The sequence below is a fragment of the Mustela lutreola genome, chromosome 1, assembly GCF_030435805.1.
Source record: "Mustela lutreola isolate mMusLut2 chromosome 1, mMusLut2.pri, whole genome shotgun sequence".
Taxonomy (NCBI): Eukaryota; Metazoa; Chordata; class Mammalia; order Carnivora; family Mustelidae; genus Mustela; species Mustela lutreola.
The window spans coordinates 55873476-55892601 of record NC_081290.1 but is presented as its reverse complement, the minus strand read 5'-3'; the positions used below and the strand labels follow the sequence as shown (position 1 = coordinate 55892601).

Genomic DNA, 19126 nt, shown 5'->3' with positions numbered 1-19126 from the left:
CCCAAATCATACACGCAAGTGCACCTGTATTACACCACCAAACACACGGTGTTTGCAAGAAACGAAATGGGCGGCCAATATTTCACAAAGGAATAAATGGCAACCTATGCCAGCTCAATCTCTAACCGTTGCAGATTTTTTTCTATCAGACTGAAAACTGTGATCTGTGATATCCCCTTTTTCTCCTGCTCTGTTTTATCCCACCGTACTGCTCCTGCTGCCTGCCTCCCAGCCCAACCTGCCAGAACTAGCCTCCCTCAGCCATTGCAGGCCCCTGCCTCCTGCCTCCCTCTCCTTCCCTTGGAGCTTCACGGAGCTTCCCTGTGCAGACTGACTGCAGACCTCAGGACTCCAGCAGACATGCCGAAAGCTGGAGGAAAGACGGTGTGGCTGCAAAAAGTCTCCTAAGCCTGCCAAGGATGATCTTCGATGGTACAACTTGGACCTGGACAATCATTTGTGAACAAAGGAGGCCAGACGCCTGAGCCTGCTCGGAATTGACTTCTGTGTCCCTCTATTATTGAAACTGACATCGGATGTGCGTGCGTGTGTTTCTTTCATAAAAGCCCTATCCTAGTCCAAGATCAAACAATTGATTTTGGAAAATAACTGCACATAATGGTACATTTTCTAGAACTGACCAGGTTCCCCCTGTCATTTGCCATCAGCTTTGAAGTATTTAATAGCTAAGGTAACTTGAAGAAACTCCCATGTTCCTGAAAACTGCTCTTAGTGTCCCTACTATTTGCTGGGGACTTATCATTTACCCACTGCTTTATCAGTCCACTTTTTACTTTTATCTACTTATTTCCCAAGTGGATTGTCATTACCTCGTTCTCTGCACATCGTTTTTAAGATCTGAGGAGGATTTCCTTACGTGAATAGACCTTAACTGATCTGAATGTCCCCTAGAGTTCATATTTGAATTATTTCCAATTTTTCTCTAATACAACAATTCTTGAATGAGTATATCATCTTTTCCCCCAGCTTCACTGAGGTATAATTGACCAATAAAAGTATCTACTTAAGGTGTAGATTTGTATCTACTTAAAGTATCTACTTTAAGGTGTATGATTTGATATATATACACACTGTGAAGTATTTCCCACAATCAAGCTAAGGAACACATCCATCACCTCCCAGGGTTACTCTTTGTGGGTGGTGATCCATATCTTTTTGTGCATCTACATTTATCACAACAAAAAAACCAAAAGTAAAGTCACCTAAAGGCAAAGGGTATGTGCCAAGTAAAGCTTTGGTTGTACATGTTGCCAAAAGGCTCTATAAATGAGTTGAATGGACCAGGTCCACATACAATTTTGACGTAGTTCTTCTGTTGGGAAGCATGATTCACCCTCATGAAAGAAGTTTTACCTAATACTTCATGATATGAAGGAAAAGGTGAAATGCGACTGATTTTCTCCATGCATACACTCGAAGAGGACCCAGCAGCTCACCTCTGGGAGCATATGTGCAGGGCCCCAGCTGTGATGCCTCCACTAGGAGCTGGTGCAAGGGCAACTGTTGTGTGGTGTGTAGTTTGGAGGTTGATAGATCCCTGGCTATTTACTGCTTTTTAACAGTTATAGAAAAACAATGACTTGATAGACATCTTTCAGGTCTGGATGAAAATGTCACTTTCTTAAGGGGTCTTCCCCAACTCCCCAGTCTACATTTCAACTTTTTCTTTGACTCATTAACTAGCCCAAAATGTCCTGAGTCATCTGAAGAGAAACTAGCTCCCACGTGGTCTCTTGTACTTAGCACATCGTGACATGCTAAGTCTGGATACATCTATGGATATGTACCAATCATTTCAAAACATATGTTGTGAGACATTTTATCAGTTACAACCTAATTTCAAAATGGGTCAATATTTTATATACACAATGTCCTGTATGCTCAGTTCAGTTGAATAAACATTTGGTGGCATCGTGATATATCATGTACTAGGCAAGAGTTGGGAATGTGATGATTAATTTCATGTATCAACCTGATTGGCTAAGAGGATATTCAGACATTTGGTCAGACATTATTCTGGTTGTGTCTGTGAAGGTGTTTCTAGATGCCATTAACACTTGAATTGGTAGATTGAGTAGAACAGATCGCCCTCTCCAGTGACCCTCCCCAGTGTAGATGGGCCTCATCCAATCAGTTGAAGGTTTAAAAAGAAAAAACCTGATGCTCCCACAAGTAAAGAAGAATTTTTCCTGCCTATGAATTAAAACTGAATTGGCTCTTCTTAGGTCTCAAGACAGGATTCAGACTGGACCTGAAACAATGGCTTTCTGTGTCTCCAGTTTGCTGACTGACCCGTAGATCTTGGGATCTGTCAGCCTTACAATCACGTGAGGCCTATTCCTTATAATAAGTCCCTTATAGAGTTAGAGACAGAGATGGAAATAAACATCCGATGGGTTCTGTTTCTCTGGAGAATGCGACTAAGACAGATTTTGAAACTGAGAGTGGTTCTAGAGGAACAGTTTTGAGGATACATTCCTGAAGTGTGGTTTCTGGAATAGGCTCTCTAATCCAATCAGATTTAAAGACGCTAATGACTCTACTTAGGGTAGTAAAGATTGCTGACAGTCAAAGGCATAATCTTAGAGACATACACAATATGTCAATATGTCAATATGACGGTCAAAGGCATAATCAATAGAGACACACACAATATCACCAATGGGTATTCCCAATAACCCACTTAAAGGAAACAACAATCTGAGTGACTGTGTATATGACACTATTAAACACTTCCATCAAACTAACAAATATAATGGGATTGACCGGTTGTTCCTAATGTCCCTGAACAAAGTGGGGAACGAAAGGGAGAAACTCTGGGATTCAAATTCTCAGCTCCAGCACTGAATAAATGACCTGAAATCTTCTGTGTGTTCATAGCATGTCTATTATTAAAGTAGGGAAACTGGGAAGGAATGGAATCCTGAAAGTTGAAATGGGGATATGTGTGAGAACTCCGGTGAGGCGGGGACAATGAGCCCCTGAATTCTGAATGAGTCTTCTTTATTAGTGAAGTAGGTCTTCGTACTCCAGAGGTGAGCTGCTTCTCCACTGTCTGAGGGGATGAACCCTTGTCATCTGAGGAAACAGCAATGACCTCCCCTGAGACAGTTGTTATGCAAGCCAATACTGATTCTCCCCCAGAACTAACCCCTACTCACTACCCGTCTTTGTTTCTAAACCTGTAACTAGACTCGAGTCCCAGAAGGCCCTTAAAGGTGAGGTACGAAGTGTGACCTATGGGGACATGCACTCAACTGCGGAAGAACTGCTTGAGTTTTCCAACTTATACTGGGAGAAATCTGGGAACATGTTAGGAATAGATATTTAAGGGTATGGGATAGTGGTGGAAGGAACAGAAAGTTGGGTCAGAACAAACTGAGCTCACTAAGAAGAGACTCTGCATTTAATGCTGCAGCTTAAGGAGTTAGAAAAGACTTTAACTGTTTGGTTTCTTGGCTGAGACATGGAGCAAAAGGGAATCCACAGTGAGGGAGGTGGAGATGCTGGGCCAGCTTGTTCATTGTAGATGGAGGGATTTGAAGGCTTACAGAGAGACTGGGAGTGGACTTGCCATTTAAGACCTACTCCCCAACACTTCAGGGGACAGGGGTCCATATGACACCTTTCACAATGATGAAGTAAACCTATGAGTGGAACATCAGTGACCTTGCAGAGCTCTGTGACCACTACTCTCCCTAGTTCTGACCTCACAGTGGGTGAGGCCAGTCACTAAATCGAGAAACCTAAATTCAGTGGGGAACAACTGGATCCCAGGATGACACGGGCCAAACAGAGGCTCTCAGTTACCAAAGAGAAGGTGGATGTGGTTACCATAATGAAAAGCAGCGTCAAATCAGGAGCTGGTCACATATGACTATGTGAGTTATAGTTTGACTCACAGAGAGCTACAGCATTGACTAGTTGACCATGGTATTCCTGAAAGTGAAATAAATGGTAAGTCTACTAAATTCTTTCTGGATCTGTATAAGCAGACAAGTTCTAGGTTAAGTGAAGAAGAGTATAACTTGAAACTTAAAAACAGAAAGTCATGGCTCCTCAATCAATTCTCAGACTTGAGCCACTTTACAGACCCAAAATACCTTAAGTGAGAGGGAGGTTGGGTCCCTTTGAAGAAGCATCGTGATACACTGCCAAAAATTATACTGTTTATTTTTCTCTCAGCTTTCTTCTAAATATGGACTTCTATCTATAACGTGCATTGGGGAAAAGAAAATAATTAGACCTTTAGAGGACTACTGGACCTCAGCTCTGAACTGACACTGATTCTAGGAAACCCAAAACGTCACTGTGGCTCACCACTCAGAGCACCACTGGTCCATTATACTGATAACACTGGTCCATTATACTGATAACACTATGTTGATTGGTCCTAGTGAATAAGAAGTCACACTGACTCTAGACTTACTGGTTAAAACATTTTCACATGGGATGCCTGGGTGGCTCAGTCAGTTGTCTGTCTTCAGCTCAGGTCATGATCCCAGGATCCTGGGATCGAGTCCAGCATCAGGTTCCATGCTCAGTGAGGATCCTGCTTCTCCCTCTGCCTGCTGCTCCCCTGCTTGTGCTCTCTCTCTCTCTCTGACAAATAAGTAAATTTTAAAAATCTATTTTAAAAAAAGTAAATAAACACTTTCATGTAAGACAGGAAATAAATCCAACAAAAATTCAAAGACCTATCACAGTGAGATTTCTAGGGATTCAGTGGTATAGGACTTTTAGAGATAAATTGTTACATCTGCTACAAACACCCTAGTGGGGTGTTTGGATTTTGGAGGCAACCTATTCTTTATTAAGGTGTGTGGCTCAAAAAGTTGATAGTTTGGACTAGGTCCCAGAACAAAGAGCGCTCTCCACAGGTCCAGGCTGCCAGGCAAGCTGCTCTGTCACTTGGGGCATGTAATCCGGCAGATCCAGTGGAGCTCCGAGAGGCAGTGGCAGACAGGAATGCAGTATGGAGCCTTTGATGGGTTCTTAGTGGTGAGTCATCACACAGGACTTAGGATGTTCCAGCAACGCCTTGCCATCTTCTGGGAATAACTACTCTCCTTTTGCAAAACAGCTCTTGAGCTGCTATAGGACCTTAGTAGAAACTAAATGATTAACCAGGGGCTACCAAGTTTTCCACTGTGACCTGAGCTACCTATCATCAACTGGGTGTTACTTGACCCACCACGCCATAAAACTGGGCATGCACAGCAGCACTCCATCATCAGGTGGAAGCATGAAAGTTGTGTAACATTCGAACCCAAGAGAGTGGAATGTGCAAAGTCATAGAAGAATAGATCAGCAATATGTGACTAGAAACTCCAAATTCTAGGCGCACCTAGATGGCTCAGTTGTTAACAACTGCTCAGGTGATGACCCCAGTATCTGGGGATCAGGTCCTCCATCAGGCTTCCTGCTCAGGAGGGAGCCTACTTCTCCCTCTCCAACTCCCCATGCTTATGTCCCCTCTCTTGCTGTGTCTTTCTTTGTCAAATAAATAAATAAAATCTTTGAGGGGGAAAAAAAAAGAAAGAAAGAAAGAGAGAAACTCCAAGTCCAGAAGAATTATCCAAGCGTAGCCACATCAAAGACTATCCACCTACACTTTCTGGTATGAAATAACAGAAAGGGTATGAAAATGATATTGTTTTAAGTTAAGAAAAAAAATTTAGGTTGCTTTAAGGATGATAGATGATTCAGTTTGATGATCCAGGCCATGAACAGATGCTTGCCATGGTTGGAAGCAGGCACTAAGTATTGAGAGGGACACAAAATACATGCCCTCAAAGTGCTTCCCAAATAATGTGTGTACCTAGGATACGATTCTCAGTGAGGAATGCTGAGTGGTCAGGATAAAAGCTGAGGACATTGGGAGTGCACAGTCATTCATTCCAATCTCTGGGAACTAGGAAGTCTTCCCACAACAGTGAACATGACTCCATGGGTCATTTCTTCTTGGGATCACTATACCACACTCTTTTATTGACTCGTTTCTTCTGAAATACTAACGCCCTTTCCCTGAGAAAGCTACACAAGAACAAGTCAAGAGTTGCAAAGACGAATTAAGTGAGAGATCACTGTAAGCAGTAAAATAGAAAAATCCCCCAGATATACCATATATTTTATATATCATATTTAAATAAAACTGAAGGAGCAATCTATTTGCTAAGTTGTAAAGTGGTTTTCCATTTATAATTATAGTAATAATCATTATAGAAAGTTTTAAAAATTAAAAGACAATTAAGAGGAAATTCTGTCACCCAGGAAAACAATCACTAACATTTTGGCATATTTCTTCCTAGTTTATGCATACATAAACTATTTTGAAATAAGATTGTGATAAGACTATATTTAATATTTTGTATCTTTTTAACATTATATATATGTATATAAAACCTTTTTTTCTTATCATTAATCTTAAAAACATAATTTTAAATAACTGCATGATATTTTAGTTTGTGGGGATACCACAACTAATATAAACATTTTCCTCTTGTTGGATTTTTAGGAAATTTCCCATTTTTCACTCTTTTGAAAAGTACCATGATGAATATTCATCTGAAGTTTCTAGCACTATTTCTTAATACCTCCTTTAGAGATACCTTAGGCTAGGTTTTCTGAAAGGCAGACACAAGACAGGATTAGAAATGCAAGAGAGTGCAAGAAATTAAAAATAGAGCCTCCCTATGATCCTGCAATTGCACTACTGGGTATTTACCCCAAAGATACAGATGTAGTGAAAAGAAGGGCCATCTGTACCCTAATGTTCATAGCAGCAATGGCCACGGTTGCCAAACTGTGGAAAGAACCAAGATGCCCTTCAACAGACGAATGGATAAAGAAGATATGGTCCGGGACGCCTGAGTGGCTCCGTGGGTTAAAGCCTTTGCCATCAGCTCAGGTCGTGATCCCAGGGTCCTGGGATCAAGCCCCACATGGAGCCCTGCATCAGCTCTCTGCTAAGCAGGGAGCCTGCTTCCCTTCTTCTCTCTCTGCCTGCCTCTCTGCCTACTTGTGATCTCTGTCAAATAAATAAATAAAATCTTTTTTAAAAAATTTAAAAAAAAAGAAGATATGGTCCATATATACAATGGAATATTATGCCTCCATCAGAAAGGATGAATACCCAACTTTTGTATTAACATGGATGGGACTGGAAGAGATGCTGAGTGAAATAAGTCAAGCAGAGAGAGTCAATTATCATACTGTTTCACTTACTCATGGAGCATAAGGGGTAACATGGAGGACATTAGGAGAAGGAAAGGAAAAGTGAATTGAGAGAAATCGGAGGGGGTAGATGAACCATGAGAGAGGGGACTCTGAGAAATAAACTAGGGGTTTTGGAGGGGAGGGGAGTGGGGGGTTGGGTGAGCCTGGTGGTGGGTATTAAGGAGGGCACGTATTGCATGGAGCACTGGGTGTGGTGCATAAACAATGAATCTTGGAACACTGGAAAAATAAAATAAAATAAAATTTTAAAAAAGAAAGAAATGGAAGAGATTTATTAGGGGAAGTGCCTGAGGGAAATGGGAAGGGAGCTGGGGCAGCTGGCAGAGTTGTGCGTTCCTGATGCAGATCTAACCCCAGGAAAGAGAAGGGAAGGGAAGAAAGATGGGTCGAAGAGTCTTAAGCAGACTTGCAGTTCTAAGAAAATGTCAGAAGTTTAATGGGGAGTTACCCATCAGAAGAGTCCTGCATTTTCTTGCAGGAGTCCTGCCTACGTATCCCTGCTGAGTCCAGCCATTGGCGGCATCAGCCCAGGGTACGAGTGGTCTCAGCTGGGCGGCAATGGTGGATTTCAGAGAGCAGCAGCTGGGATGTCTGTCAATTATGCTCCTGGCATTAGGAGACCCGAGAGACTCACTTTTGTGACTACCATGGGAGAGATTCCCATGAATGGGATTCTAAGTTCTAAAGGCAGAACCAATTTTAAGGCTTTTGAAAAATACTCGAAAGTCTTTCCTATTTGATAAATATTCTGACAATTATGAGTACGATTATTTTTTTCTATTTAAAAAAAATCCAGTATTTCTCAGGGACTCCCCTTTTCATGGCTGGGTTCTTGATAGTCCTATGCAAATTTTTGCAGTCCTCTTCTGATCACGCTCTCCACTCATAAGCACCTCATTTCATAATCTATTCTATACCCTACTGTCTGAATAATTTTACTAAAGCTGGATTCTGACCTACCACTTCTCTGTTAATCTTCTAAGGGTCAAAGAAACAAACTCACTATGGAATTTCCACAATATAGTATAGCCAGATTCTCTCCAAATACTGCTAATTATTGAATGCATTTGTTTCCTAGGGATGCATACTATATGTGCATGCATATATATATAAAAATATATAAAAATTATATTTATAGTACATAGACACACACACACACACACACACACACACACACACACAGTTCTGGAGGCTAGAAATCCAAAAGTAAGGCATAGACAAAGTTGGCTTTGGAGCAGTGGTCTGAAGGAGAATCTGTCTTCCTCTCTCTCCTAGTTTCTGTAGCCCCAGGCATTGTTTGGCTTATAAATACACCTTTCCAATCTTTGTCTTCAAACAGTGTTCTCCTCTTTTGTCTGTTTTTGTGTGGCTGTCTTCTTACGAAGGCACCAGTCTCAATGGATTAGGGACTCTCCCTACTCCAGTATAACGTCATTTTAATTTAGCTAATTATATCTGCAAGACAATATTTTCAAGGTCACATTCTAAGGTACTAGGGGTTAGGACTTCACCTTGTCTTTCTCAGGGGGGCACACAATTCAACCTCTATAATATTAGGATCTTCTAGAAAGTTTCCCCAGTGAGCAGTAAGAAGGATTATCACATAGGTTTTAAGTGAACCTCAATGTATTCCATTGAATGGGTTTTTATTTCATTTTAAGATTGCGTCCTCTTTATCTTTTCAGTATTGAGATGTTCTTTATTTTAGTAAACGATAGCAACAGTAAATAATACAGGATTTTTTTTAAGATTTTATTTATTTATTTGACAGGCAGAGATCACAAGTAGGCAGACAGGCAGGCAGAGAGAGATGGGGAAGCAGGTTCCCTGCTGAGCAGAGAGCCCGGTGCGGGACTCGATCCCAGGATCCTGAGACCATGACCTGAGCAGAAGGCAGAGGCTTTAACCCACTGAGCCGCCCAGGCGCCCCTAATACAGAATTTTTAAAGGAAAAACTGAAAAGTTAGCAACTTTTGGAAACATTTTTGAGATTTTACTTATTCAAAAAAAAAAAAAGAAAGAAAGAAAGAAAGAAAAAAAAGAAAAAGAAAAAGAAAAAACAAAGGGGCTCCAAAATCTTTTGCTTATACATCCTAACTAGGAAAAAGAATTGGATGAGTGACTACAAAAAAAGTCTTTTAATTTTTTTATTTTTTATTTGTTTCTAAATGCTAACTATTCCTAGCATAGGAGTTTTAAAAGATTAAATAAAAATGAAACAAATAACACTATGAATGATAATTTGGGAGAAATCTTACTAAAGTTATTATAGATAAATGCTTTTGATAACAATATGTTTTGGTGGGGCACCTGGGTGGCTCAGTGGGTTTGACCTCTGCCTTGGGCTCAGATCACGGTCTCAGGGTCCTGGGATCAAGTCGGGCTCTCTGCTCAGTGGGGAGCCTGATTGATCTACTCTCTCTGCCTGTCTTTCTGCCTATTTGTGATCTCTCTCTCTGTCAAATAAATAAAATCTTCAGAAAAAAAATACGTTTTGGTGAATCATAGTTTAACACAGGGATATAGTATTTAAAAACTAGGTTTTAAGTACAATTTACTTATATACTTGATTATCATAGTTGTCAAGACTAAAAAATTTCCTTGGAAAAGCTCATACATGCACTATGTACTCAAGAAGAAGTTTATGGTTATTGATAATGGACATTAAAATTCATATTTTAAATAGCTTTCTTGATAACATCAAATTGGAATTAGGCAGATTAGTTTTATTATTTTTAAAACTTATATATGTATCTTGATTAATAGACCCAACAAAAGCAATGGCGAAAATCCAATTAAATATTAATAAACCTAACTTCCTCTCTTATATTTTGATAAAATTAGAAAATCACCATTAGGCAAATACCACAACAATTACTGTTGCAGGAAGGGGCTAGTGCTGCATGCTAATCTTAATGGGCAAAGGTAGGATAAGAATATAATATATGCATAGTTTCAAAGTCTCTCCCATCATAAACCTTTTAAATTTTTTTATTTATTTATTTTTTAATTTTTTTAATTTTTTATTTTTTATAAACATATAATATATTTTTATCCCCAGGGGCACAGGTCTGTGAATCGCCCGGTTTACACACTTCACAGCACTCACCAAAGCACATACCCTCCCCAATGTCCATAACCCCACCCCCTTCTCCCAACCCCCTCCCCCCAGCAACCCTCAGTTTGTTTTGTGAGATTAAGAGTTACTTATGGTTTGTCTCCCTCCCAACCCCATCTTGTTTCATTTATTCTTCTCCTACCTCCTTAAGCCCCCATGTTGCATCACCACTTCCTCATATCGGGGAGATCATATGATAATTGTCTTTCTCCACTTGACTTATTTCACTAAGCATGATACCCTCTAGTTCCATCCATGTCATCGCAAATGGCAAGATTTCGTTTCTTTTGATGGCTGCATAGTATTCCATTGTGTATATATACCACATCTTCTTTATCCATTCATCTGTTGATGGACATCTAGGTTCTTTCCATAGTTTGGCTATTGTGGACATTGTTGCTATAAACATTCGGGTGCACGTGCCCCTTCGGATCACTACGTTTGTATCTTTAGGGTAAATACACAGTAGTGCTATTGCTGGGTCATAGGGTAGTTCTATTTTCAACATTTTGAGGAACCTCCAAGTTGTTTTCCAGAGAGCCATCATAAAATTTTTAATTGCTGGGGAAAAAATTAATAACTCAGGTGTCTTGGTAGTTCAGTTGGTTAAGCTTCTGCCTTTGGCTCAGGTAATGATCTCAGGGTCCTGAGATCAAGCCCCATGTCAGGCTCTCCACTCAGCGGGGAGTCTGCTTCTCCTTCTTACTCTCCTTCTGTGCTTCCCCCTACTCCCCTCTCTCAAATAAATAAATAAGTCTTCAAAAAAATTAATAACTCTACAGTGGACCTGGCAGATGCCATCTCAACCAGGCGATCAAAGTTAGCATTACCAGTAATAAGACATGTTGGCATCAAGTATATACAATATACTTATATGTACTGAATATAATGTGCTGGAAAGAGCACCTCACTTCTGTGAAGTTCTTACCAAAAACTTATGACCTCGGTCAAATCACAAGAAAATATCAGACAAACCCAGACAGAGGGGCATTCTACAAAATAAGTGACAGGTAGCCGTCAGAGATGGAAAACAAAGACCGAGAAATTCTTATAGCTTGGACAAGACCAAATAAATATGGCAATTAAATCAACGTAGAATTCTAAATTGGATCCAGGACCAGAAAGAGGATGTTAGTAGAAAAATCAAAATTTTAAATTCAGTCTTTGGATTAGTTGATAGTACTGTATCAGTATTCGTTTCCTAGCTTTGATCATTGTAATATGATTATGTAAGATACGGTAGTAAATGAAACTAGATGAGACACATAGAAGACCTTTCTGAACTATCTTTGCAACTTTTCTGTAACTGTAAATTTTTTTTCTAAATAAAAATAATTATATATACTAGTAGAATTTGTAATATGATTTTCCCATGCCTGGTGAGTCCTTTTGCCCAGTCCATGTTAGAGACCTTGCTCTGTAGAGTCCTCAAATTGTACCTTCCGCTCCAAACTCTGCTTCCTCTTCCTCTATTTTTGCTTAAGCTGTTCTCATCAACAGAAAATCACTCTGCATTTATCTGAGGCCCTACTATGTGTTCATGCAAGCAACATCTGTGGTTGTTGAATTCAGCACTATCATTACCAACATACGTCTCATTCTAGGTTGGCCAAACATCCTTCTAAAATGCTCTCTCAGGGGCGCCTGGGTGGCTCAGTGGGTTAAGCCTCTGCCTTCGGCTCAGGTCATGATCTCAGGGTCCTGGAATTGAGTCCCGCTTCGGGTTCTCTGCTCAGCAGGGAGCCTGCTTCCCTCTCTCTCTCTCTCTGCCTGCCTCTCCATCTACTTGTGATTTCTCTCTGTCAAATAAATAAATAAAATCTAAAAATAAATAAATAAATATAAATAAATAAATAAATAAAATGCTCTCTCAGATGTGTGATGATTCCAAATTGATCTGGCCAAAACCCAAATTAGGAAGACAGGTACTATAGACTTTTGTTCCTTTTATAGTTGAAGAAACAAATTCTAAGATTTTAAATATGTCTGCTGCAGACTAAAGGAACATTTGCTCTTTCCCTTCTCTTTAGCCACATCCCTAAATTTAGTACTTACAAGAACATCTTCCTTTGATGAATTCATTATGTCCCCCAAGCTGAAGAGTCTACCTGAGCTTTCGGTGCTGACGTCTGCAGGGTAGACGGGGTTGAATGCGTTCTCACCCAAGGACATGCTCTACAAGTAGGTTGTTGTGATCATTAATTTCATGTGTCCGTTTGACTGGGCCATGGAATACTCAGATATTTGGTCAAACATTATTCTGGGTGTTTCTGCAAGGATGTGTTTGGGTGAGAATATCATTAAGTTGGTGAACTTTGAGTAAAGCAGATTGTCTTCCACTAGGTGGGTGGGTCTCAGCCAATCAGTTGAAGGCCTTCCTTTAGGTGGGTGGTCTCAGCCAATCAGTTGAAGGCCTAAATAGAACAAAACTCTGACCTCTCCCAAGTAAGAGAAAATTCTCCAACAGTTTTCCTTCAGAATTCATCTGAAACATCAGTTCTTCTTGCCTGACAGAGCTGTAAATATATTAGTCAGTGTTCTCTGGAAAAGCAGAATCAATGGGATCTATATCTATATCTACATCTATACATCTCTTATTGATTGTTTCTGAAAACTATCAGAAACTAATACAGTTGTTCTTTGGTGTTTTTGATGTAAGTGCGTTCTCTTATCACTTCTCTTGTTCCCCAAAGTCATCTAGGGGAGAAGTCAAAAGGCAGCATAGTTGGGGTATTTTCCAGTCTGATTATAGCTATCGTACAGTATTGATTAACTTTGACGCTTCTTTTTGAAAATGCAAAATGCCTTTCAGCATGCAAGGAAGTGCCTGGAATATTGATGAAAGTACTTTAAATACAAACTCCTCTTGGTCTATCAGAAATATATAGACCCTCTACACACTGACCACTAGCAATGTTTAATAAAAGTATACTCATGTCTTTGTTTTATTTAAGAAGAAAACTTGTGGTCTTCATTGACTTGTGCTGTTCCAGGATGTATATGTGTTACCACCTGTCTCTCAGTTACTGAGTAACTTTAATTTTGCCTTTGGAGTATTTATTATAACTATATATTTCCTAAGACAAGTTAGAATTTCAATATCCCTTTTAGTCACCACGTAAATGGCAACAGTGTTGTCTTAGAATTCTACAGTGTGTCAGCTTCAGCAGTCAATGTAGTCAGTGACCCAGATCTTAGATCATGTTCCCTTGTGAGGAATATGTTCTTCTGAGCCTAAAATGTTGAAGATGGTTCTCTTTTGCCATTAAAATCTTCGTATCAGTTCCTTCATTTCACCTTCTGCTATGTTAAAATCTGAGACATAATCCTAATTATTTTGCTATATGTTAATTTTGATGCCTGAGTTTCAGTAGTTGTCAACTACTAGAACCTAATTTGATTACACATTTTTCTTTCCACTGCATTTCCTGTAAGAAAATTGGGTCCATCCATTTTTGCTATTTATAAGATTCTGCTTAAGGTAATGGTGAAATTGGATGATGACCCAAGATCCAGGGTGTGGTGGAGTTTTGGAAGATGGTGGTTGTGGTAGTGGCCTGAAGGTTCATGCTTTGGAAGGTGGTGACTCAAGGGGAAGGGGATGGTGGTCTTACAGGGTGGTGTCAGTGTATATAGTTAATAAACAAGAAGCGACCCACCCATTCCCATATCTGGAATATGATTGCCTATTTAGAATTAAATAATGAAAACATAATCCAAAAGATTGGTTGAGCATATATCAGGAAAAACTGTCAGTCAAAAAGGGGTATTGGCGAAAGCCACCATTTTGCAGTGTTTGCCATGGGCTAGCACTGTGTCGCGCATTGTGTGTGTTCTCATTTAGTCCTATGACAATCTTAGGAAGTGAGCACTGTTACTCCATCATTCCCTTTTAGAGATGAGGGATGTAAGTCTCAGATTGGTTGTCACTCGCCCAAGATCACAGAGTTAGTGGGAGACTGAGCCACGGTGAAAATTCACTTATGTTATTCCGACACCCACTCTCTGAAGCACCATGCTGAGTGGCACCTGCGACCAAGAGAGCCACTAAGACAAACGTTGGTTGTGCCCATTCGAGAACTGCCAGGAGAGAAGCACCTCCCCCTGCAAAGCCCCATCCCACCACCAAATTCACTGGGACCTGGCAACTATCTCAAGTGAATATCAGAGCTGGATGCCATTAAGCATTTTTATCTCTTTTACTTATGCTCTGTTCACTAAGCGTGTGGCTGGGAAAGGTTTGACTTCCAGTTATGTTTTATTAGAGGAAAGATGGACCAGGACATAACTGCCTGGGGGTGGGGGGGTGGGGGTTGGGGTGGGTTCTTGCTGTAATCTGGTATAAGGCTATCCTGGCTTATAGATGCCAGAATTTCTAGAGATGACAAAGTAGTTCAGCCTCTATCATTCCATTGCCTTGGAGCTCTGATAAAACATCAAACTCCCAAACTTGCTGCACTAGGGCCATACCTCCTGGAAAAGTCACCAGAGTCCCTGCCACTTTGTGAGGTTTGCATGACCACCCAGGAACCAGCCAGCTGGTCAATCCAGAGGATGCCTCTTTCTTTAGTTGCTACTGAAAATAATCTTAGAAATGTATCTATAAAAATCTATTTAACACCCAGCTTATTATTATTTTTTTTAATTAGACAAAGCTCCTGTGCTCTTCCCTTAATTATACAGACTCTGTTCTCCTCCTGGACATTTCCTTCTCTTTAAGCAGGTAATGTCCTAACTGAAGGTGAGTTCCCTGTGGGAGGATGTGAACTGGGGAGTTTGAGGGATGACTGCCCCATCTCCCCCCTGTCTCCCTCTAGTGGCAGCTTCTGGGATGGCAGGTACACAGATTTAAATTATAAATCACAATATCCTTGTAAATCAATACCTGTGTAAATCACAGGTGCTCTTGTTTAAAATCTTCCAGTGTCTCCCCATCACTTAGAATAAACCCTTCTTTTTTTTTTTCTTTTTAAAACCAAGCTCTACAAGGCCAAGCAGCACCTGGAAGCTGCTTACCTCAACTGCCTTCTCCTTCTTCCTCAGAATACTACCACCTTCATTCTAACTTCAAATATTCCCAAATATTCCCTTTCCAGAGTTTTCTTCTCCCACATTCTTTACACCTAGCTTCTACTCATCACTCAGGTGTCTGCTTAAATACCACCTCTTCAGAGAAATCTCCCCTGACTGCCTCAGCTAAGGAAACCCTCTTTATTCATCGCATTTGCCCTGTTTTATTAGTTCTTCAGGGCACTCATCACTACATTACATTTTCGTGTTCATCTTCCTATTAAGTTGTTTCTTTTGCAATTTAAATGACAGCTCTATGCCAGGACACTGCTTGTATTGTTTAGTTCTGCATTCCAAGTGCTTGAAGTCCTGTGGAACAATGGATAGAGAGGGGCTCCGTGTGCTTTTATTAATGAATCGATCCTGCCATTCTCCCACCCAACATCCATGGCAGATAGAATTAATCAATCGTGGTGCTCTTTCCACTGCATGTTCCACCCCTGAGAAGACAATTTGCTAGAGATCCTGACTTGACCCTCTATGCAAAAAGAGAACAGAAAAAAAAAAAAAAATTATGGACAGAGTAAAGAGCTATATGTAAAGAAACTTAAAGATGATATTTAAAGGGGAATATTTTTATAATATTGCACTGGGAGAAAAAAAAATCTCAATGGAAAAGCTATTTTAAAGTTAAGTACAGGGCCAAGAGATAATAGAGAAAGGATTGACACTCTGGCAATAAAAACGTGAAATGTTTCTATGACACAGTAGATCAAGGTAAAAGATGATGGAAACATTCCAGGGAAATATTTGCAAAGCAAATGACTAAGGATTAAGAACCTTAACTGTTTTTAATTGTACAAATTAATAAGAAAGAGAAAAGAGTGACATGGAAACGAACGTGAGATATCCACAACTGATGGTCTGGTGCCGATGGTGAAAGGGTATCAAAGGAAGCAAGATGGAGCACTCCAAAATGGCCACTTGGGCCTGGGGAGTAATTTGAGCTGAAGGCAGTCAGGACCTAGCCAACTCAAGAACGACTTCTAACTCTCCCTTAACTACCTCAAAGAATTTAAGATAGAGGGTCTGGAGGAGAAAGAGAGATACTACCAGAGATAACTTTTATCTGAAAGACTGACCTATAGGACCAGACAAATAATTCAATCTTCTTATCTTCCTCCTCCCCTTGGAGGCCCCCACGCCCATCCCGTTCCTTAGCTCAGGATGGCATATAAGCTTCAGTTGCCTGACTGCGTTGGAATCTTATGTTTGCATGGGTCTCCCGTACATACAAAATTAAATTTGTGGATTTTTTTTCCCTGTTAACCTATCTTTTATCAGTCTAATATTAGACCAGCTGAAGAACCTAGAAGAGAGAATGAAAAAATTTGCCCCTAAAGTGGAAAGATATTCACCCACATTTATAATCAGGAAAATGAAACTCAACATAAAGGGTTTTTTGCCCCCTATTGCATTAATGAAACAAAAAAGACCCAAAGCGGTCATGGATGTTATTGTGGGGAAGATTGTAAAGGTGTACTGCCCTTTGTGGAGTAACTTGTCCATACAAAATGTATACCACATATAAACAAAAATTTCACACTTAAGTGTTTACAATAGTTGACATTTCTTTGAATATGAGTGAGATGAAGTATTTTTCATGTTAATTGCTTATCTCCATATTTTCTTATTCTGAACTTGCCACTGTATGACCGCTGCCTGCTTCGTACTACCATTAGATTGTTATCTGAATAAGATTTGGCAACACAGAGAAGCACAAGGAGGGCACTAAAATTTGCTTGATCACAGAAGGACTATTGAACTCCTTTATCATTTCACTTTCAATAATGAAGTCAGTTGCACTGAAACAGGAATATAATCACAATTGTATCTTACCAGTGGCCCCATCCCCAGGAACTTGCATCCCTCATAACTTGCTAAAAGGATGTAGTGATTGCATTTACATTAAAAAAAAAAAAGTAATTCTTCATGCATTCTTTAATTCAATTAGCAAACATTTATTGACCACCTACATCTGCCAGGTACTGCTTTAGCCATCTGTCCTCAACCCTTTTGCTCTTACTTATAAAATATGTACAACCCTTTAAGAAACAATGGCAGAGGAATCAAGCCCAGCCATCAATGCCCACAAAAAAGATGCCCAAGTTTGCATATGGTCACATCTGAGCCAGAGGGAAAATTCTGTGATTAAAATTTAAAAGGTAGAATCTCGAAAACTTAAAAGTTCTCCAGACATTATTAAGTCAAAAAAAGTTAAGAAAATGTTATGTGTATAATGTTCCTACTTTTGTTAAAAAAGATATATATATATATATATATATATATATATATATATATATATAATGAATTTGTACAGGAAAAGTTCTGGAAGGACCTATTCAAAATTTATTTTCTTAAATGATGGGATTTCAGGTCTTCACTTCCTTTTCCTCCTTTTTCTTCCTAAATTCGGTTACTAGTATATACTACCCAATAATCTCAGAAATGCAGAGGTTCCTTATGTAGTAGTTAAAAGTGGGCTCTCCAACCAAATGTCCAGCTCCCTTTCCAATTTTTTATCATTCACTTCCTAAACTTACGAATTAGAGAGTTTTTAAAAGCTACTTAATAACCCCAACCCTTATTTTTTCACCTGAAAATAATGTAAATAACTAACAACTACCCCGACAGGTTTGTGGTTTGAATTAACGAATACCAAGCTCTTAGCAGAGCTTCACTTAGTAAATATTCTCAATGTTAGTTGGGTTTTTTAAGAAGATTTTATTTATTCATTAGACAGAGAGAGACACAGCGAGAGAGGGAACACAAGCAGGGAGAGTGGGAGAGGGAGAAGCAGGCTCCCTGCGGAACTGGGAGCCCGATGCCGGTCTTGATCCCAGAACACTGGGATCATGATCCTAATGATGGCTAGATGCCTAAGGACATAGCCACCCAGGTGTCCCTCAATGTTAACTCATTTATTTTTTCTTCTTTTTTCCTTATATGGTGAATGTTAATCAATTAAACATTAGAGAGTCTATAAAAGCCATAACTATACACCCAGGATTTTTCAGAATAATCCCAGTTTCAAATATTTCATCCTATTGCCAGACTATGTGCACTGATCTTATTTTCAGATTCATGATTTTCATCAGGCTCATGTTCCTTTGTCCATCTTATCATAGTATCTAATAGTTTTAAGCACTTACTGTGTGCCATCCAATCTTCTGAAATGGGAAAAAATAGCTCTGAGAGGCTGACCCATAGCTGTCTGCAGCTTCAACTCTCATTCATAGCCAAAGCCTCTTACAACAGTTAACTAGAGATGTTATCTGCTTTCCTTAATGGCTAGGCAAACTTAGTTAATTGGAATGGTAAAAGTGTTTCTTAATGAATATATATTTTTCAACCACAGTTATATTAAGGATTAAATATTTAAAAAAGGAAAAATCCTAAATGCATTTTATAAAGTAAATATACAAATACTTAAAAATGGTAAAATTACTTCCCCCCCCCCCCCGAAAAGGATAGACTAATCACACTAAAAATTTTCAGTTAAATATGAACAAATAGGGGTGCCTGGGTCCTTAGTGAGGTGGAATGTCCAACTCTTGATTTCAGCTCAGGTCATGATCTCAGGGTCATGAGATTGAACCCAGCATCAGGCTCCACACCGGGCATGGAGCCTGCGTAAGAGTGTCTCTCTCTCCCTCTGCCTTGGTCCCTCATCCTCCC

The 19126-nt window shown here is 39.7% G+C and overlaps 1 long non-coding RNA gene across 2 annotated transcripts in view; it reads left to right on the top strand.

The window, feature by feature from the left end:
• The window catches only part of LOC131825607 (uncharacterized), a 126753-nt gene that overhangs the window by 13000 nt on the left and 94627 nt on the right, over window positions 1-19126 (top strand). Inside the window, exon 2 of one of the 2 annotated variants that reach the window (XR_009351286.1) lies at window positions 233-1938. The exons of the other annotated variant lie outside the window; for it this stretch is intronic. This is a non-coding gene — a long non-coding RNA (uncharacterized LOC131825607). Of the gene's footprint in view, window positions 1-232; window positions 1939-19126 lie in introns of those variants that run through there. 2 annotated transcript variants of the gene reach the window in all.